Here is a 22,645-nt window from a genome sequence, read left to right as displayed (position 1 = left end):
AGAGTATATGGGTTGCATTAATGGGAAATGTGTTTTAAGGCTAAATAGACCCATTCCCCCGAACAGATTTATTCTGTTGTAGAAGCCACCTCTTCTAACACTAAAGCTTCCTCTTTTAATGGTAAACATTAACCGGCCAATGACTAAGCTAGTACAGACTCCCACTTTCTTTGTGAAGAGTTACATGCATTATGTTGTATTTTATAGGTTGATCAACCTATCATTTTTGTGTTATCCAGTATTGATAACTTCTACTTTAGGCAACAAGATTTAAAGGTGATTTTTCTTTATTTTCTAGATAAAATTGGCCTTTAATCTTATAGAAGCATCTTCATTTACTTCTTGTCTTTGTCCTAGCCATAATACTAGCTATTCATTACCTATTTCAAAACTGGGGTTATTTATTCATTTGGGGAATTCAGAATCTATAAAATGTTGGGCTGCCATCATCTCACAGGCCTTCCTTTCCTGTCTTTGTTAAAGTTGATGGCCAGGTCTTCTGGTTATGTTAGAGCTCCCAGGTGGTGGTCATGCAGCCAGCAGAGCTTGCACAGCACCCTGTATCCTTCCAGCCACAAAGGGTGGATCCCACAGTTCCTTCAATTATCCAGAAGGAGGCAACTATTGACATCTTTCTCCCACTTGTAAGTTCCAATAGACAACTGTGGGAACTGGGCAGCGTCCTTTTCCTTACTACAACTTATCACAGCAGATTTTCTGATGACACCAAGCTGAGTGGTGTGGTTGACACACCTGGAGGATGGGATGCCAACCAGAGGGACCTGGACAAGCTCAAGAAGTGGGTCCATGGGGATTCTCATGAGGTTTAATAAGACTGAGTGCAAGGTGCTGCACCCGGGGCAACCCCTGGTACCAATCCAGGCTCGGGGATGAGCAGGTGGAGAACAGCCCTGCTGAGGACTTGGGGGTGCAGATGGGTGAGAGGCTGGACACGACCCAGCCATGTGCACTCACAGCCCAGAAAACCAAAGGTGTCCTGGGCTGCGTCCAAAGCAGCATGGCCAGCAGGGTGAGGGAGGGGATTCTGCCCCTCTGCCCTGCTCTGTGACACCCCACCTGCAGGGCTGCATCCAGCTCCGTTGTCCCAGCACAGGAAGGACTTGGACCTGCTGGGGCTGTTCTGTGAGTAAAGACTAAGAGAATTGAGTTTGTTCAGCCTGGAGAAGAAAAGGCTTTGGGGTGACATAATTGTGGCCTTCCAGTACCAGAAGGGAGCCTACAAGAAATCTGGAGAGGGACTTTTTTATTAAAGAGCATATAGTGACAGGACAAGGGGGAATGGATTCAAACTGAAAGAGAACAAGTTTATATTTGGAAGAAATTCTCTGCTGTGAGAGTGATGAGGTACTGGAACAGGCTGGCCAGAGAAGCTGTGGATATCCCATTGCTGGGAGTGAGTGTTTGGGATCAGGCTGGATGGGATTTTGAGCAAGGTCTAATGGAAGGTGTTGCTGCCCATAGCAGGGGTGATAGATCTTTAAGGTTTTTTCCAACCCAAGCCATTCTGTCATCCTGTGATTCTATCATTCTGTGATTCTATGATCTTACAAAGAGCCTGTAGAAGTCATGTGAATCACTGTATTTCGAGTTGAGCAGCTCTTGCACAAATTTTTTTACATGTTCTTAAAGGACCTCAAATAATGCTGTAAGTAAAGCTAGGTAGGAATTAGTTTCTTTATATAAAAAAAAAAAATGTTATACTTTTCAGAATCTGAAAATTCAGCAGTCATTCAGTGAAGCTTCATTGGGAAAACAAACTCTTAGATTCAAGCTGAAATTTCAAGTGGCTAATGTAGGGAGGAGACAGACTGAAATAATGTTTACTGAAATAAAAGATAACTTGGTGTCAGGGCATCCCAGTTTGCATCTGGGGCCTGAATCATGGAAAATGTGCCTTTTTTCTTTATTTGGGCATAATTTTCTTGGTTTGACTTAGTTTAAGGTGGGTAAGGGGAATTTTTTGTTTTCTTCACTGAAAACCTGCATTTAGTCAAGATTTTTTAGTAGAGCAGGATAGAAAAAACAAAAAGGAAAAAAAAAAAAGAAAGTAAAGAACCCCCTTGTACTGGAAAGTTTCATGGGGTGTGAAAATTATTTCCTGCTTAGCCTGAATAGTAAAATCTGGCAAAATCTCCACAGCTGTTCTTGAGTGTCTCCCTGGTGCTGGGAGTTAAACACATCAGAGGGAAAGGAACGCAGCATGAGTAACATGATGAATATTCATGTCCTGGATGTGGGTCCTGGAGTCAGCAGAAGTGAGTTTGTGCCAGATGTGACAGTTCAGCCCAGGCGAAGGAGACTTTCAAAAAATCCTGTGGAAAATCTGTTGTGCTCCTACTGACTGAAGGAGTTCATACCTCTTCCAGCTGATGAACACAGCTGGGTTTAGTGTGTGTGTGCAAGCTTGTTGATGTGAATGAAAACAAGCAGAGAGCCCAAATAATTTTTTTTTCATTCTTTGAGTGACTCTGAGGTGTTTTAGACATGTATGATAATTTTTTTTTTTTTTTCTGGTACTAACAGAGCTAGTGCTATTGGCAACCTCTAAATTCAAAACAAGCTTTTTACTTGCTTTTTTTCACTACATCCTTGTTATTTATTATTAACCTGTGAGTGCTTTCAATCCAATAAGACAGAATCCCAGTGAGTGTGGAAACAACACTGTTGGCTGACCTCAAGCAGCTTCCACATCTCAACATGTGCACGAAGACAGCCCCGAGCAGGGCTGGCAGCTCTGGAAAATGCAGAGCTTCCTCAGTTTTGCCTGGTGGAGCTCTGCCTTTCCCCTCTGCTAATAATTTCCTGCTCCCTCCACCCCCTTCCAAGTGTGTGGGCCCAGAAAGTACTGGCAGTCCCTCAGTTCATTGTATGTCTGGGCTGCATATTATTTACATTACAGTAGTTGCAAATGGCTCCAGTTGAGAACCGGGCTTGTTTCTTTTATTTTCTTCTGTTTGTTTTTTTCCTTAAACATTGCACAAATAAGAATGAAAAGTTTTCAGTCTAAAGAGATCGCAATAGTGAGCTATGAGAGTGGCTATGACAAAAAAGATCCTGTGAAAAAATGGGGAAGGTAAAAATGAGAGAGAGAGAAAGTGACAAAGTACAGGTTTGGCTTTGATTTCACACCTGCTCCTAATAAATTTTTTAAACACATTTATTAATTTTTAGCATGCTAAGCCTCTATTTCCTATGAATTGATACCAAGAATAATGCTAGAATGATTTGATGTGACACCATGAACTGTAAACGGAATTGAGAACCACGCTTCACCTAAAAGTGCTGCCCATCATGTTATTCTTCTTATTCTTTCACAACTGAAAGGAAAATATTTGAGGAACTTATTCTGTGACCTGTCAAAGTGATCTCACATGTTAACTATCCCACACACTTTATCTACATGGAGATAATGAAAGGACCCAAAAGAAATCCTGTTAGAAATTTACCTTTATGATCTACCCTCATAATCCTTTCAGTCATGGATAAAGGTTCAGAAAAATAAAAATGTGCTCCAAAAAATAGCATATGGTGAAAAATTGGTAACTCAATAAAGACCTTGATTTCCTCAATATGATATTCTGCCTCATGGAGGTAACAATACAGTCCAGCTTTGAAAAGCACAGAATGTAGCATTGTACATAGGCTCTGCTAACCTTACTGAGATTGCTTTAGGATAAAGTGAATAAGACTTACAAGAATCCACTTATGATAACAGGGTCAGAAGAGGAACAAAGGAAGTGTAGTGCTTCAGTTAGCTGAAAACTTTGTATGTGTATTGACACCGCAAGAAAAAGAGAAATAATTATACTGCCACAACATGATAAAAAATTGCAACTTTTTCCTGGTATAATAAAGACTTACTGGGGTGTACTAATATGCTAAAAAATTACTAAAAGGAATATTGATTGTTCATTGAAAACAAGTGGGGGAATGAGGAAGGGTGATTTAAAATCACCACATTAACCTGATGAAAAAAGGTTAGCAATGAAAAGGGGAACAAATGTGGGGACTACAGTGGAGAAGGAGGCAGATCACCATGAATAACTATCAAGAGGATGAAGCTCTATGTAAGCAGCCCATCAAAAAGAGAGAGACTCTGCTTGGGGTTTTAATCACTCACTTTGTCATTGGGAAAATAAACCAACATGATATGGAAAGGTGGTAGTTCTGGATGTGCTGGAAGCATTGAGAAGGAAGACTTCAAAGAAAGGAAGGATGGAATATATAAGAATAAAATGTTGTAGGCAAATGAGGTGGAAATCCCTGTGAAATTGTTAAATTCATGATCTTTAGAAAATAAGGGAAGGGAGTAGCAAAAACACCAATGAAATTCAAGATGCAGACTTCATACGTTCAGAGACTGGAAGATGAAACCACAAAAGAGACAAGAAACAAAAAAAAAAAAAAAAAAAAAAGAAACCCAACCACAACCAAACAACTACAACACATAAGGAGAAACAGCACTTTGCTGAACAGGAAGGACTTGGGCATGAGCTATCTCAGTGTGGAGAGAGAATGACAGGTCTAGATGGAGACATGCTGGTTTAAAATCACAGCTTTTTTCAATAACCTCAAATCCATGAGTGTCACAAAAGAAAAGTATAAACTAACCAGAGTAACAAGAATGAGTACGAAATAAGAGCACAGGCATGTGGGGACAGGAGAAGAAAGGGCTGTAAAGGAATAACAGGGAGATGGGAGTCAGTGTCATTCAGTAACAAGATCAGGAGTAAGAAGGTGAAAAGGTGACAGACGAATTAAGAAAACTGAAATGTTTAATCCCTTCATCAATAAGAAGGTCAATGAAAATCATGCAGACATCATCTTCAACCTCAGTAGCGCAGGAATGAGATGTAAGGTTAGAACAAGGAAAGAAGAGCAGAGAAATGTATTTACACAAGCTGAACTGCTTTAGATCGACAAACTCGGATGAAATTTGCCCGAGGGGACTTAGACAATTGGCTGAAACTGTCCCCAGGGACATTATTTGCTATCTTATGCAATATGAAGACAGCAGATGTGGGTCCAGAAGACTGTAAAAGGCAAACTTTGAACCAGTTTTGGCTGGAAAATGAAATTAAGTACGACGCTACTGACCACAGTCAAACATCGCAACCGTTTCCCTAATATTTTGGTACATTAGCTATCACTTATAATCTAATTTAACTTGGATGCCTTTTTCACAACGGCTGCTTTAACTCAAAGAGAAATTGCAGGGAAATATGTGAAATCAAGTAATAGAATGGAGAATTCTTTATCTGGGAAACTATCAAATATTTGGGGTGTTGCAAAAGCGGAGAAAACAAAATCAGGGCATTGAGCTAATCATCCTGTCTCCACAGAAATGACAGTGTTGAAGCAGTACTCATGGGGTACAAGGCACATTTAAATATATTTATTATTGTTTAATGCAAAGAAAAAGGTAGTGAAGGGTGATTCATCAGAGTTGGCAATGGAGTGATTAGAATATGTGGGCTCAAAAATAATATCTAGCATTACCTTGCCCTTTTACAGCCCCTCTTGATCTTACAGTTAGTGGCTCCACTCTTCCCCAGACAAAACATAGCAGCATTGTCTTCAGGTATTCAGCAGACCTGAAGTAGATGGTAGATAAATTATTAATAATTACTAGATTTTTGAAGATCAACGTTTCTTCAAGTCTTGGGTACTTCTGAAATTCCATGCAAAAAACCAAAAAAAGTACTTAGAATAATCTCCATTCCAGTTTCCTTAAAAACCTCTTTTTTTTTCTTTTTCAATTTTCTAAATTACTTGTATTTTAAAAATGAGTCACTATAAGATTTCCTATTGCAAACACATGTTTTGAAGACTTATCTTTTCAGAATTGGCTGGTTATTTACTCGCAATCAACAGAAAACTATAACACAGATATCCTGTGAAATTACTTCTATACCACACAAAAATGTAGAAGGGGTTTGGGGTTCTGGATGTAAGACAAATGAAGCTTAAGCTGCAGAAATAGAACTTGTTTGCTAGTTAGTGAAATGTATTTGAGCTTTTAGGTACAGGCTACAAGTCTAAGCACTTGAGTTCCTCTCTTCTAAGAATGAGCCTTTGAAAAAATTAGTGTTTCTCTGAAGGAATGTATATTGCCTCGTCAGGATTCCCAGAAAAGACTACATTAATGCAGAGGAGTCATGGAAATGACAGGGGCTTTATGGCAGCTAGAGCTGATCAGCAAAACCTGTTCTCACTTTACGGACATTTCTATACAAATCACCTTTTTTTTTTTTTAATATCATTTTAGGGATACTGCATGTTGTCATGAAATTCTGAAAGTGTCTTCAGAAAGTATCTGGATTTTAACAGGATCAGTGTTTTGATTTCAAATTTTGAATATTCATAGTAAAATAATACTGATTTTAAGGAATCAATTTTCCTGGTACTTTTGCCCATGTTGTTCAACACGTTTATTTTGTCAGAAAAATATTTTCTTCAAATAAAGACAAATTCTATTCAATGGACAACCCATTCTTTTGTTGTTTGTTCATTTAACACCACCACATTTATTAAAAGGCAGTACCTGCATCTTTCTGGTTGTTCTAGGATTTCCCTGCTTAGAAATCATGGAAGCTGATGATCTTCCAGGAAATGACTGGCTTCTGGAAGCCAGTGCTGCCAGCACAGCAGAGCGCCATACAACACATACAACACATACAACACATACAACACATACAACACATACAACACACGCCACCTGTGAGTGCAACTGAGAATGGCCCAGAAGTGATTTGAAGCTGCTCTGTTCCTCTCTCCCACGCTGACTTGAAAGTTCCTTAGTGCGTAGCCTTTTCCCACTTGCAAACAGCAGGGCTAACTTGGTCCCCTTCGAAGCAGAGAAGCAAACGGAGAGGTCAGTGACAACAGCCCGCTCCCCCAGCTGTACATCCCCACTTCACCCAGCGTGTCCTCTGACAGCTCTCGGCTGCTCAGCACCTGGGGGCTGGAAAAAGGTCCTGTAAAAAAAATTGGAAAGTTTCTTTGCTTTCAGAAAGTGGAAAATTTTATCTTTTTCAAACAAACTTTTGCAATCATATCTTCCTCCAAACCAGGATGCTGTTTGTAGTCAAGGCACACTACAAATATGCCATCCAAATCCAACAAACCTATTACTTTATATTTTACCTTTCAGCTGCCACCTTTTGTTTCTCCATGGCAGAGTTCAGATACGATGTTTCATCTGGCTTAGGTAACTTTCCAAAGTGTTTTTTCTTCAGTATAAAAACCTTCTTGTCTGATAAAGACAAATATCTACATGTTTGCGTGTCTTTTATTTCTTGTATGAACTTCCTTTGACTTATGTTTGTATGACTTTATCTAATGTAAGCCAAAGGGCACAACTCCATTGTGAGAGAAAACCAACAACTGTAGAAAGAGATAGCAGAGTCCTTCCAGCAGTTTGCTTTGATTCATGAAAAAAAGCTGAAATGCATACATGCTGATCTTGGAGACATTAGAAATATATTATTTAAGTTCAAGTTACCACTACATATTAATAGTAAATAAGTAAAAGATAAAGCTCAGAGTTTCAAAATACAAATGAAAATCAAATTTGTAACCAGAAGATCAGCTGATCATCCTTCCCCCAACCATGGGTAATTTTCATTCACCTTAAAAAATACATGTGTAAATTCCATATTCTCAGAAAATCTCTGATGCCCTTTTGTCAGAGTGAGATAATCTATTTACAATGGCATTACTCCAGAAGACTCTGAAAGTACAAGGATTTTCAAGAGATGCATTTGAGGTATTTGTGACATCCCAGAGTGTTGCACCCTGGGGTGGCTTTAGGCAGAAAGAAAAGCCTGAGGCTGTTCATAGTACTGAGAGAGAAGGGGGAAAATAGAGTGGTTTTAATTCTTCATTTTACCCGACAAGTTAACCAGCATCTCAAAAAGAATTGACCTGTTTTTCATCACTGATCACCTGTTGCTGAGACTCAGTTCCACAGCTCCAAGTAGAATATTAGGTACCTGGCTGATTTCCAGCATAATTAATCTTTCATGTTCTGAATGCCTTTATCTGTTGATTTGGAGGATAATCCAAGGTGTGGAGGTAGGGAACGTGTGAACAAAGATGACACCTCTGAGTAGTGGAGGAATCAGATTTGCATACAGCAGCAACACAGTTCCTGTGGGGATGCTCTGTTCAAGGGATGATGAGGGAGATAAAATATTTGTAAGATATACAAATAAGTAGGCTCTATTAGAAGACACAGTCTTGTCATGAAGACCAGCCTGCAAGGCCTCCACTCCTCACATGTGCCACTATACCTTTTCCCTAAAGAAGGTGTTTGATACCTGCCCTTTACCATGCTCTTTTCTTGACTAAACTGATGCAAAAGTTGCGGGCTTGTGGGTCACTCACTCATTGAGACACAGCATTGCACACGGAGTTTCCAATGGGCCGATAGACGGCTTGGTTTGCATGGGCACCAAGAGGAAGTTTCCCAGCACAGTAGGTAAAGAGCACTCACCTCAAGACACTGTATCTGCCCTTGGAGGTGCCTTTCCCCCTGCACAGATCTCTGATATCAATGTAGGATAGCCAGATGTCTAATTTTGGCTGCCGCAATCAACTTGGTGGGGCCAGGCACTTATATCTCAAACGTCACAGTAATGAAATGAGACAGCTAAAGTGGCAAAGGAAAATCTGGCCTAAAACCTATTAAGCAGCAACTCAGTATTCACATACTCTTAATAACTTGTCACTTAATGAGTTGCCCAATTTTCTGGGGAGACATCCCAGTGCCTTCCCATGAGTTTATACATTTTATATTTTTAAAATTACTCAATCCCTTGAGACTCTCTATCCCAACGCTTATTAAGTTCTCCTTGGAGGGAAAATATCCACCTTCAAATGCTACTCTTCAGACCCTCTCTAAAACATATTCAGTGCTTAAAATGTTGTGTCAGTCCTTCACCTTTCCATAGATGCATCTGGGTGACATGTCACTGTTCAGAACGTGTGATGCAACCCTGCCTTCCTGCAGGTGCCTGAACACCTGCCTGCTTCTTGGAGAGGGTGAATACATTTCTAATTTTATTTGGCTTGCACATGTGGATTTTTCTTTACCTGTTAAACTGTCTTGATCTCAACTCATGAGTTTTCTCACTTACCTTTCTGATTTTCTACCCCACCCCACTGAGGGAAGAGTGAGAGGCTGACTGGTGCTCATTGCCAGCTGGGGTTCAGAAAAACAACCAGACTGCACACAAGAACAGTTACTAGGTAGTGTAATTTGTCTGACATACCCACCACAATTACGTACAGCTGTTGGTGGCTTAAAAATGTTATTGACAAATAATCACAATCCAGATTACAGATAGAGGTAATCATCTTTACTTTGTAATAAAGTAAAAGCAAAAAAGAAAAATGGAAATCAGCCCTGCTTACATATAATTAAGCACTCAGACTAACACATGTACTAAATTTAATTTTAGCTCCTAATATTCACAAGAAGCCAACCACACTATCTTACATGACCATTTCTTAATTTTAAATATAGAGACAGATATAGTGTCCAGCTTCTTTCTTTTTAACCAATTAAATGAGAAAAGTTCTTTAGTGTAGTGCACATACTAACTCTCTGCTAAATGTCTTACACCCATTACAAACTTGGTTTTAAATTGTTGTTTTAATAATTTTCCTGAAATTTCTTTGCAGTTCATTTATGAGGCTGCTTAAATACATGACTATCCATAAAGTCAGCACAAGCATGGTAGGAAAGTGGAACCAAAGTTGTCACTACAGGAACTGACACTCATTGACCACTCATTGACCATTACATGAATTTGGGTTTAGTTTGGGGTTTTTTGTTTTGTTTGCTAACCAATATGCTTCAGGCTCTTTTTGTTTGTCTCATGGCTGCTGAGCCTTGAGGATATGTGAGTCATATTTCGATGATTTCTTTATTGCATCTGGGCAAAAATAATACTCTTAAAGAGAAAAGCAAGAAAAAAAATTAACAAGAGCTGGTGGAAGAATGAAGAAGTGAAAAGGCAGATATTGATAGATGTTGGCAAAGGATCAGTGGTCCCAGCTGTTGTCAAAGTCCCATTCAGGCAAAATATCCTGGTAAGAGAAGGCTACCAGGGACCATAGCACAGACAGGAGAAGAAAACATAAAAATCATAATTGCTTTCTGTTCCTTAAGTAAAGGAGTGGCAGTAAACAAGGCTGAATATCAGAAGAGATTGGGTGGGAAGCAAAGGTGTGGCAGATCTTTCTTGCTTAGCACCATTGCCAAGCCAGGAAGTTGCACTTGACATACACCTCTCTCACCAGGAGGCAGGAAGCTCCCACCTGCCACGATGGGAGTCCATGCAAGGTCCTTGAGACAAGACAAAATTAGTGAACTGTTTTGTGCTTTCCCACCAGTCACAGGCAAAGAACTGTTTATCCGCCAAGTCCCCGCATGCTCTCTTGTGTGCCCCCTATTTCTTATTTCAGCATCAGCTTCCAAGGCTAGAGTTCATCTACTCCCTCCTTCTTTTCCTTTCATTGGCTCCTGGATCCCCTGATGATGGCCTCTTTGCACACCAGTGCAGTTTTAAAACTGCAAGAAATTAAATTTCGATTTCGCACACAATGGCAGGTGCATCCTTTTCTACTCTGCTGGTGGAAGAAGAATAGCAGCTGCCCCACCAGAACAATAAAACTACTTTCCACCTCTCTGTGACTGGCTGTCAGTGAACAGCCATGCATAAATATAATATATGGAGATCCCAGGAGTGGCATTTGTCATCTCTTATCAGCTCTGCTGCACACACCAGAATTTGATAGGACACTTAGAAGGATGATAAAAGTTACTATCAATCTGTCTAAGTAGAACTATTATGACCAATAGTGACAATATCAATAGAATTATGGAAAATCAGAAACTATATTATTTTAATGTTCATTTAATTATTCATTTTTTAAATCTTTCCTTCTTCTCCTTAAGGACAGCTAAGATAGCATATCTGATTTTTTGTATTAACCTGGCATATTAATATCCTTTTGTATACCTGAAAAGAAGCTTCTAATTAATTCTAAAAAAAGAAAATAAAAATGAAATTAAATATAGTCTTCCAAACTAACCTCTTGAGCCCTTTTAAATATTCACACCACAGTGCACATTCACATCCATATCTGGCCCACCTGACTACAAGTGTTTGCAAAGCTGTAGTATGCATAGTCATGCTGGAATTATTTTGGGATTTATTACTATTGTAATAGTCTGGTGATCTGCCTGGTTCCATATCCTTTCTCAGGCAGTGCTCTATGGCAGACATTCCAGCAGAAAACATTAAATTCCCTATAGTGTACTTGACACTTGTGTAATATTACTGCTTAAGGGAAAATTTAAAATTTTTCCAGTGGATAATCAGCTCACATATATTGAAGTATGAGGACAGATAATTGTTATCCTACCCTGTGCGACTGTAAATGATATTTTAGTTCCTTTTCCTTTTTTTCTGAGTCCTGCTGATTACTTCTTTTCAGTGATACCCTGTGATTGTTAGTTCCCAGAGCTAACGTGTTGCATTTGGTTTTGCTCCTGTGGATCTAAATGAGCATGTTTCAGTTTCATCCATATTTCTTTTCTGTGTATTTCTGGTTTTTGCACTAGCTGTCCTTTACTGTCTCCATAATATAAATCATTTAATATGCCTCCATGGCATCCATTTTTACCTCTTTACTCCTCAAAATAAAAAGGCTATGTGATCAAATAATTATATTCAGAAATCTTGCTCTTAGATCTTTCCTTCAAAACCACCATTAGCCCAGAGAGGTTGGATCTGTCTTTTTGCAACTGAAATAAAAGCACTATACGAGGGCACAGTAATAACAGTAGCTAATGACAACAGCTTGTTGTTTGTAGCTATAATACCTGACCATAGTCTTTCACAAGTTTCTCTTCAATTAGCAGTATTGACTGGCAGTTTTGCACATCAGAAGGCTGCCTGGTGTTTCATTTCCAGCTGGGCTTAAAACCACAATATAATCCCATTCAGAGAAGCAGGAGTAGCTGCATGAGCTGGCCATTGCAATATTTTCAGAATTGGTAGTACAGGTATAAGTGCTACTGCAAGGTACACAGCGAAATATTCCGTCAGTGGAGGACATCCTTGTGACTTGGAAACCACTGGCAGCTGGAGGATCAGCCTTTCTTCTTCACTGTGGTGCTCAGGGAATTATCAGCAGAGACTTTCCTTGTGAGACTCTGTGAGACTGCAGTATCCTAAACATGGAAGGGATGTCAGGAGCACTTCCAGTGAGCCTTTCCACACCATAAATATATAATTGCTGGTCTCAGATTTCCACACTTTGAAATCCATTAACCAAAGAGATATCACTTGCATAGATACTTCTGTGGGGGGGAAAAAAAAAAAAGTGCGCTTTGTGGATGAGGTCGGGGGATATTTCTCCAGTAAAAAGAAAGCTTTTAAAAGTTAGCTTATCCAAAATATTTCCTTTTGTTTAGAAGGGAAAGGGGGAAAAAAAACCAGGAAAAAATTCCCCAAATGGTTTTTTTTATTACACAGGTTTGATGGGAAAACAGAAAGCACCAATCCTACTTTTCAAAAGGAGGAAAAAAAATAAGGTGAGCCCTGCAGATTTTCCTGATGTATTGGGCGAGGAAATACGCATGAAGCTTTAAAGGTAGGAGATACAGTGGAGCCCCACAGGGAATAAAAGTCCGTGGAGTGCACGGATGCTTCCTTTCAGAATGATATCAAGAGGGTTAATGTCTGGCCTGGTGATAAAAACCTGGCATCTGTTACAGAAACACAATGAGCATTGTTGTCATTGAGAGAATGGCTCTGTTTTTCCTGGCATGAGTTACTGTTTGGAAGCTGGTTTAAAATAGAAAAGAAAAAAAAAAAATCTCACTCCCCAAACTTAAAAATAAAGGGCTATGCCAAAATCGTGTTCTCCACTGTATTTCTAGGAAGTGTTATTGGTTCATTGTGCTGACAACATTATTTACATACCTTAAATTCAAATGCAGCTGAAATGCACAGCAAACTGTACAGGCTTTGACATAGGCACCAACGACTGTGTTGACTGTACATATGCCCAGAAGTCTTCCCAAAGGTTGTCTTCAGGCACAGGGCATTAGAGCTGCTGGGTTTCTCCTTTGCCAGAGGAGAGACTGACATCCCCTATGCAAGACTGAGAAGATCCTCTTCAGACTGTCCCTAGAAAAGGTGTTTTTTGTTGTTTTTTTTTACATTGGAGATTAGTCCATAAAGTTCATCTCTGTAGCTTTTCCTTCCAAAACATGCCAAGTATTCACATGTGAAATGGGACCATACCCTATCCTCTTCACTGACGTCACATTTTTATGATTTTTTTGCTCCAAAGATGAAGATACTTTCTTTGCACCTTCTTGTCTATGTACATTAAAAAGATATAAAATATATCCTTCTGCTATGACACAGCATCTCAGTTTACACCCAACTAGACCCTGCACTCACTGGTTTTGGTACCAAATGCAGGGGAAGTAGACAGCAGACTTTTAATTTTTCCTGCTAACTGCTCCATCTCTGTTCTGTTGCTCTATGATATTCATTGTCTATTAGCTAAATAAACACAACAGGGGGAAAAGGTAAAACCAAACAATTCTTAATCTTTGGTTTTGTCGTCATTGATTTCCATGCTATGAAACATCAGGCCTAATGAAGAAAATAATCTCTGCAGGTGAAGAGCAGCAAAGACAGCATGTTATTCCCAGGCTGCATCACTTGTCTCAGAACAATGCAGGGGATCCTGATGGCTATGACCACAGTGTGCAATTAAAACATTTTCTTCCTTTTCATTTCAGACAATGCTGCTAGTCTGACCCAACTACAGAAAGCCTAAGCTGTTCAAAAGATGCCTCAAACTGCACCCTGTAGGTTTGGTCAATAACCAAGAACATAGCAGCAGACAGGGCAGCCCCTGCTCCTTTTATTTCCTGGGAGGTTACAAAGGAATAGAGGTGATAACTGGGATTATGGTAAGATTCAGAGCACCAGAGAGTCTCTGCTACCACTCCTGGGTGCCACAGCAAGTGTTGATGCAGGAAAGAGCTGCTACATAGAATCATAGTAGAATGGAATTGTTAAGGTTGGAAAAGACCTCTAAGGTCATCAAGGCTGCATGTTTATCCATCACCATCATGTTATCACTAAACCATGTCCCCAGATGTCACATCCACACATTTTTTGAGCACTTTATCATGCACAGCCTCTCCAGCTGTAGCCAAGATATGCCCATGCCTCTGGTGAATCTGTGTCTGATTCAGTCAGTTCCTCAGCTCATACTGTTTACTTTTCAGAAAGCTGAGACCCATTCCATGGTTTGTTGAAGCCATCCTCAAAAGCTTTATCTAGCTTCCATATTGTCCCATGTGAGAAGCAATACAGTGGGCCTGATGGGTAAGTCAAGAAAAGTTCATTGAATCTCTTTGCATCTGGAAAATGCACTTTTAATTTTCTGTAGACTTAAAACTGAAATTTTAATTAAACAAATTGTGGGAGAAAACAAACAAAAATACATTGACTAAACCAATTTAAAAGCAAAACAAAGAAAAAAACCACAAAGACACACAAATGTTATTTTAGATTTTCTACAATGATTAATATTGTAGATAACAAATTTCATTAAGCTGCAATGCTCTAGACAGCACAAATAAGTAACACAGTGGCCTAGTTCAAATTGGTCCAGTTCCTCTTAAAGTAATTTTTAAAGCCAGGAAGTTCAAACTTATGATTAAATATATGGGAAATTTGAAATTTCCTCTGCTTCATCCATTTTTAAACATGCAGAATGCATAAAAAGCTCTGGTAACCTCGAGCCACTGTGGTTTCACCAGCACGGTTCCACAGGAGGCACACTTCAATCCTTTATCTGATGTATCTGCACACTTTAATCCTTTATCCGTATCCTCTATCTACATAGTTTGAACAGTTTGGATTCATCTGCAGATTCTCATCTCTGGGCACCCCAACTTGACTTTGGAAACCTGGAGTCCCTCCCCCCACCACCCCATGCATCCCATAACCTATGCCAGAAAAGCCAGTCCTCGTTTCAGTAGTAGCAGAGAACTGCCAGAAAATCTTAAACTGCAGGATTCATTGTTTTCCTGGTAGTGCAGAGGGGATCACAGAGCCTTTGTTGGTAAGCTGTGGAGTATTGGAGGAAAGATGTTGGCACCAGAAAAGCGACGTACTGAGTTATGCTGTCAGCTGAGGAAAGGAGCTCTGCCAGCCAAGAAGCAGACTCAGCATGAAGGTCTGTCTACCCATTACCCAGCATGAGACGTGAAACCTGGTATCCTCCTCTTGCTCTGTGCCACCTCAGACACATATTTTTTTCGCAGGGAGTACTTTGAACAAGATAGTTTTGCCAGAGTTATCCCCACATGAACGCTTGTGGATATATTTCAAGCCATTCCCTGCCACCTGATCATGTCTGGTAATGTGGAGCTTTGGTTTGCTGCTGACAGCAGGTCTCCAAAGCCAGTACAACATGGTGGAGTTCTCCAGGTAGGCAATCCCCAGCTGATGATCTACAGTCAAAGAATTTACTGCATCCTCTGTGTAAATGACAAGAAACTGCCCGTGAGCTTAGTATGAGTAATCAGCTGAGCAGTGTTGGTTGGCTCACGGTGTCAGAGGACTGTAACTTGCCCAAGGACCTTTGCTAGTCAAACAACTTGTTTTTGGTTTTGTTTGTTTGTTTTTTTTTTTTGCTCCTTGCAAGACTCTGATTTTACTTCTGTAAGCCATCTGTCAGCATAAGAAAAGGTTATTGGTACCTACAGGCTTGAAGCCATATTGGCATCCCTACAGTGGCTCCTACACACTAAGAAACTCCTTGTTTGAACACAGCCTCCCAGATGTGATGGTGTTAAATTTTGCCTCTGGTAAGATAACCTGGAGGGAATTGCTTAGAAGTGTTCCAGTGTTTTTTTGATGCTGTTGTCCTGTATTTCTCTTTTTTTTTTCATGTACTTTGTTTATTCTTGAGGAACTCTTCTGTGACTTTGTAAAAGAGTGAAGCACCATTTGCTCAGTCTTATCCTATCATTTCTTTGTGCAGTGTTCCATCCTTTCTTCCTGTGACTCTTCCCTCTGTGACAAAACCACTGCTAATTGCACAGTTTAGCTTCAAACCCAGGATCAAAGGTTTGGTATTCAGATTTTTACTCTTCAGGCATCTTCTTTTCTTTTTCTAATTATGATAAATTTGAAAAACCACTAACTACTGAATTGAATTGATTTTTTTTTTCCTGTAAGTTGAGAGGAAAAGGCTAAATGGGGATATTCTTAATTGACTTTTTCTCATGTTTTGGGAGGTTGATATATTTCACTGTATCATTAAAAATACAGCAATGGTTTTGAAGAGTGCTTACAGAGACCTAAGGCTGGAAGCCAAACTGCTGAGAAAGGAAAGGCTGCCATTGTGTCACTTCTACCATTCATGAGAGTGATAAAACTGAACCACTCTAGGCACATAGTCTGCTTATACATATTTGCTAGGTTAAATGAGAAGACATGTTGTGTTCCTTGTCTATCAAAAATCTGTACATGCATTCAGAGTGGACAGCTGGCATTTTGAAAAAGCAGTTCTGGGCTTTTAAGAAAAAAAAAAAACAGTGCTTAACTGGCAGGAGAGACTATTTCAAACATTGACAAAGACAAAAAAAAATTAAACATTGTTTCATGGTTTTACTCCTTTTCGACCTTTGGAAATAAATTTCATCCATGATTCAGTTTTGGCAAAAAAACACTTCACAAATTGGTTACAATTTGAGCAACTGTTTAACATTACACCTCTCCATGTTGGCCTAAAATAACCCCAGATAAATGGTGGAATAAACAGAGTTACATTGAGTCACCTGTGAAGTGAAAACTGTGTACAGGAAAGCAGATATTACCAATGGTGTACTTAAAACTTTCAGCCAAGGTAAGGAACTTAATGACATGGGGGTGGCAAAGATGAAGCTAGATAAAATAATATCTTTTCACAGCATTATATTGAAGTTATTTTTCTTATGTACAGCCACAACAGAGCTTTCCTTGCCCTTAGGAGTAGCCAATCAAAAAAGTCAAAAATGACAGATGACTAAGGCATCCTTAAAAACAAGCAGCATACCATGTGCTTGGTGTCTGCATCAACTAATTAAAACAAAAGCTGACAGAATCAGCAGCAGAAACATTACATGGCTTGCTTTTATGTAAGTTGGATTTATTTGCTGTTCAAGTTTGCAGATAAACTGATCATGATACAAAAAACTGCCCGTATGTTGTCTGTTCATGTGACGTTTCACTTCTTGAAAGCGTCTCATAAGTTTTAAAAAAACAACAACAACAAAAAAAGAAACAATCAGAAAAAAAGGAAAAATCCTTCCTATAGCTACACTTTATCATCAAAGACAATAGGAGTGAAGAATTATGGTTTAGTCGCCCACACACTAAAGAAAATTGCATGTCACTCCTGCACCCTGATTGGCTGAAGATTACAAGGGGTAGATATATTTTCTTTCCCTTTTTTTGTTTATTGTTTTTAAGAAAATCGAACACTCTCTTTCTTTTGGTTTTCCCACTTGCCCATGCAAAACTTTTAATGGGATTTTACCAAAGGTGCTTGGAAACACTCTAAGACCATGGGAATGATTTTTTTGGTAATAGTTCTGTTAGGTATTTTTTTAAAACATAAAAGAAGCATTTTTTTTCCGGTTTTGTTTTTTGAGGCAGTGAGGAAGAAAGGCATTAAACAAACATATGGCATTAAAGTAATAAAATATTAAGTGAATTTCCTCTATATTTTAAGCTTATTGTTTTTTCTACTTTGGTCACACATGAGTAAGAAACATTTAGAGTGATGCAAATTATTAAGAAGGGTTATTACACAAACAACAGCTTCATCTGCCACTCTTTCACCAGACAATCATTTTTCCCCCTCAACCACCACTTTCAAGTTCTATAATTTAGTGTAACCATTTTAACTTTTTTCTTTCTGGAAGGCATGAAGATAAACCATGCATGAATCCATACATGAATGAATCAGCCTCTGGTCTAGCTTACTGATTTATTCATCATTGATATCCTTGCATAATTTACAGAAATTGAAACTGTAGCTGGGCTTTACATTCAGCTGAAGGTGGTTTGTTAACACAGTCCAGTAGGGTTTAATGTTCCAAAAAAGCTACTTTTTAGGTATTGCTCAAGCAGGATGAAAACACCTCAAGCTTTGTGCTAAATAGATGCAGTTAAGAACCAAGATATCCCAGTACTTTAAAACAAAGCTTGGTAGGATCACCAGTCTCTTGGCTTCACTACATGATCTGACTAATTCAAAGGGAGTTTTGGCTCCAGGTTCCTGTAAGGCACTGAGAGACCTCTCACATTCAGCCATTCCCCAGCTCCTGGGGCTGTCCCTCAGATAGCCAGGATTCAGTTTCTGGGACCACCACTGCCTAAGTAGCTGACTTTGGATCTTAATTGTCCTCTGTCACCAACCTTAAAGAGAACAAGATTTGATGACACAAAACAGTAACATTTTTTGAAATGAGCATTTTTTTTGAAAACTCCCGTATTATCAGCATGTTCCCCTTTTCTTTCTATATCCTCTCCTGACATGTATCACAGGGACAAGGACTAATGGGAACACAATGACTGCCAAATTCCCCCAGAGAGCCCCTCGGAGAATGGTATTCTTCCTCCATTCGCTCCCTTTCCTCACAAATACACCCTACAGTCCTCCCAGGCACCAGTGGAAACAAGGAGCCCTTACAGGCTCCACAGTCTGTCTCATTTTGGATTTCAATGGCCTTTGGTAGGGCAACTCTGTTTCTATTGTCTCTCTTGGTTACATTCAACCAGGGATATATCTTTTATATTCTGAATTTTAAAAGATTCCAGGGAAGAATTTGTGTCTCTCTCGAGTAAGTGCTCAGATTTAGCAGTTACAATTACAAAACAGTAGAAGCCTATATGTGAGGAAAGACTTTTCTGGATTGGAAGGATATTTTCACTTTGATTGTTACTGTCAAAGGGGATTTCGCACCTATCCACATTACATCTCACCTGTGCACCTGACATCAGAGCAACCTTTGCTGCTTGACTAAAAGGAGACTCAGGGAGATACATATTCAGTTTTGCACAGAGAAAGAACAGAAAATATATTTTCAGAAGCAGTCTAGTGCTCCACATTTAATAACATCTGTATTCAAAAAGAAACACTGGAGCATGGCCTTAGTGAGTTATTGTTATTTCCTAAAGGCACAGATTAAACTTTTGGTTCTGGGAAAGTCAGAAATCTCAAAACAGCCGTGTCCTATTAACACAGCACATCAAACATCACGAGCTGTTCTTTAGTTCAGCTGAAGGCTAAGGATTTACATCACTGACAACAGCCGTGCATATGGTCACATACAGTCAGGAAATTAATAACTCTGCTTGAACCAAAGTGTGCAAGGCTGCAATAAAAACATATCCTGCAAAGGGATCCGCGGAGGGAAATGGGAGGAAAGCTGAGCTCACACGAGAAAAACAAAGCCTGTGTCACTCTAAGCCCCACTCCTCTGCAAAACACAGCACAGGAAAGGGCCTGAAGTTCAAAATATTACCAGGGAAACATTTCCAGGCCAGTAACTGCATGACAGTCTGTACCCAGGGTGCCAAGAGAGCACCAAAAGGTCCTCCTTGTTCTGAGAAGCCTGACTTCTGAGCAGAGCCCAGTCCTGGAGTGCAGGATGCTGATGGACATGTTTGGCTTGTCCCTGATGAATAACTTCAGCTTGCCAGTCACCCAAATGGCAATGGCAACTAAGAGGTCAAGACTGCTTGCTCTATATATGCCTGTGAAGTAAGAAACTGCATATTTTAATTGGCTAAGTCAAACACAGTTTCATTTTTTCCTGTAACCACAGAGAGATTTTGGAAGCGGTTAAACAACAACCATGCACAGATAGTCTGGGAGACAGTACAAAAGCATGCACTCTCTTGGTATTTCTGATATTTCCAAAGAGAAACAAACACAGAAAAAAAAAAAAAGTGTGAGTCCTTTATAATACACTATAATGCAGTGAGAAGAAGCATGAATTCTTTGGTTTGGTTTGGTTTGGTTTGGTTTGGTTTGGTTTGGTTTGGTTTGGTGTGCACAATGTGGTACTTTACCCTCAGTGACTTCAATCTGTCACTTCAGGCAGAAAAAAACTCCACTGACCTGCCTGGAAAGTGTGCTTCCAGAAAAGAAGTAGTACTAGTCAGTCACTAAGGGGTTAAAAAGAAAGTATACCTACTGTAGCTTAAAAATTAAACAGCTTTCCATCATGACACTTGGGTGACTTTGGCTGTTCCATGGACACAGCATGTCTAGTGCTAACATGAGCGTGCCCCACCTGTTTGCAGGGAGATGTTTGTGTTGTACAGACATATGCCTCGATGATATCTTTGGCCACCTACTTTCTTGCATTGTCTGGTTAGTATTTTATTGATTTTTTTTTTTGCATAATCAGCATATCCATTCATACAGTAATTGAAATCAGAAGTATTTTATTGTGTGGATATCTGCGCTGAGTTGTGATACCTGACCTAGGCAGCACACCTGAATATCTTCTATTCATAAATTTTGTGACCTGGAAGTAGAACTCTTTTAGTAATTAGCCATCACAGATGAGAACAAAATCAGATGAAAATAAAATAAAATAAAAATAAAATTGTTTATTCTCTCAGACTGCCATTAAATGGCAAGAAACTTTAGTGTGTTTGGCAGAATACTCCACTTCCTTTTCTGAATATTTGTGTGAAATGAAAGGTACATTTTGGATTAATGTAGCTATATGGGATCTAAAAATTAATGCCTTGCTATCTCACCTTCATCCAGAGGTAAATGAGAGTAAAGCTAAACTTGCATCCTCAGAAGAATGTAGATGGATGCTGAAGGCATACAGACAGAAGAGATGCTTGGGCCACTTGGGCTAATGGTGCTATTTGCAGCACCAATTCAAAGTGCTCTAAAGTCAACCATATCTCTGAAGTCAACCACATAATTGGCCTTGATGCACTTTAAATCTTTGGTTCCTGTGACAAAAGTAAGGATTTGCTTGAACTGATCTGAGAATTTCAGTTTGCACTTAAATTTCAGTAAAGCAAATGATGTAATCTATACTTTCTTTATAATTTCTCTGATGACAGCTGAGGGAGGTTTGCTCCTCAAATGAAGATGAGATGTATATTTGTATATTTTTATTAAAGAAATCAGATGTCAGAGTAGAATTAAGTGCATAAAGACTGCTGACAGTAAAAGACAAATGGAGGCGAGACACACTGCACACTGAAGCAAAAATCAGTCTGGGTATATTAAAAGCTTTTTATTGCACTTGTTCAAGAAGAAATCCTTGAAAGAACTTTCAAGAAACTAAGCCTCACAGCTAAATTAATGGCTCACACTATTCCAGCTTTCCTTGAGACCCTAGATAACCATGTTAAACGAACATTTGCTTTTCATATTTGGAGTCACCCTTTTTTTTGTGTGTTGCTACACTTCTTGGGTGGTCTTACCTGCTGATCCTGACTGCCTTCCCAAGGGATGTGTACTTCTGGCTGCCGGCCACCATCAGGACGTGGTGTTTCTCAGCTTGGAGCTTTGGTTGCAGAATTTGGAAAGAAGGGAACTGCCAGTCTGAGCCATGAAACATCTTTGCACTGCTGCTCAGGGTCTCACTGCAACAGGCACCCTGTGCCAGCCTCGGGTGTGCTGCCTCCACACAGCCCCTGTCTTCCCAAGGAGTGCGTGGGGCCACCCACGTACCCCTGAGCTGCACACAGGTAGGACTCCTGGGCCAGCCAGAGCTCCAGTCTCCCACAGCCCCAAGGTGGATGCCAGAAGGAGCAGCCTCCCAGAGCATCTCCCTGCTGTGGGCAAGAGTGCCTACAGCATTTCCCACACTCTGCAAAGTACTGCAGACAGTGGTTGTCTGATCCAGCCTCTCTGACCTTGCAACCATGAGAATATGGAGCAGTCACATGGCCATGCCAGTGGCAAAGAGGCTTAAAATCTGCTCCCGACTGTCTCCCAGAGGGTGTTTACTTCCTCCCAGCTGACAGGCACAACTGACTGTACAAACACTCCTTGCCCCTGTGAGGACAAAAATAAAAAAAAGCAAACCTCCAGCAGCAATTTAAATTTGTGTGACTTTACTCAGACACACCAGGAGTGATTATATGGCAGCAGCTGCCTCTTAGGCTGGGAGATGGTAACAAACAGCTGTGAGTGCAGAGACCAGCCAGAGTCACCTGTACAGATATGATAATAACCAGGGTACTAGTGATAACAGACTGTGAAACGGAATTGCCATTAGACTTAACAACAGATGGGCAATTGCCCCAAATCCCTTGAATATTGAAAAGTGCAAATCAATGACTTTAGCCCCATGCAAAGTAAAGAGACTTGGGCTCTTCCAGCCTGAGAGCCTCAGGTATGGATTCAGAGAGAAGAGCAGCAAAACAGGGACCCACCCTGAGCAAAGGTCCTACAGGGTAGGAGCAACATCTGTCTGGTGCTCATTCTCCTCAGCAGGTCCTTTGCCTACACAAATAATGAACCCTGATTGGAGAATCAC

Source organism: Cinclus cinclus, chromosome 4 (genome assembly GCF_963662255.1).
Source record: "Cinclus cinclus chromosome 4, bCinCin1.1, whole genome shotgun sequence".
Classification (NCBI taxonomy): Eukaryota; Metazoa; Chordata; class Aves; order Passeriformes; family Cinclidae; genus Cinclus; species Cinclus cinclus.
The sequence above is the reverse complement of the archived record's forward strand: the minus strand, read 5'-3'. Positions refer to the sequence as shown.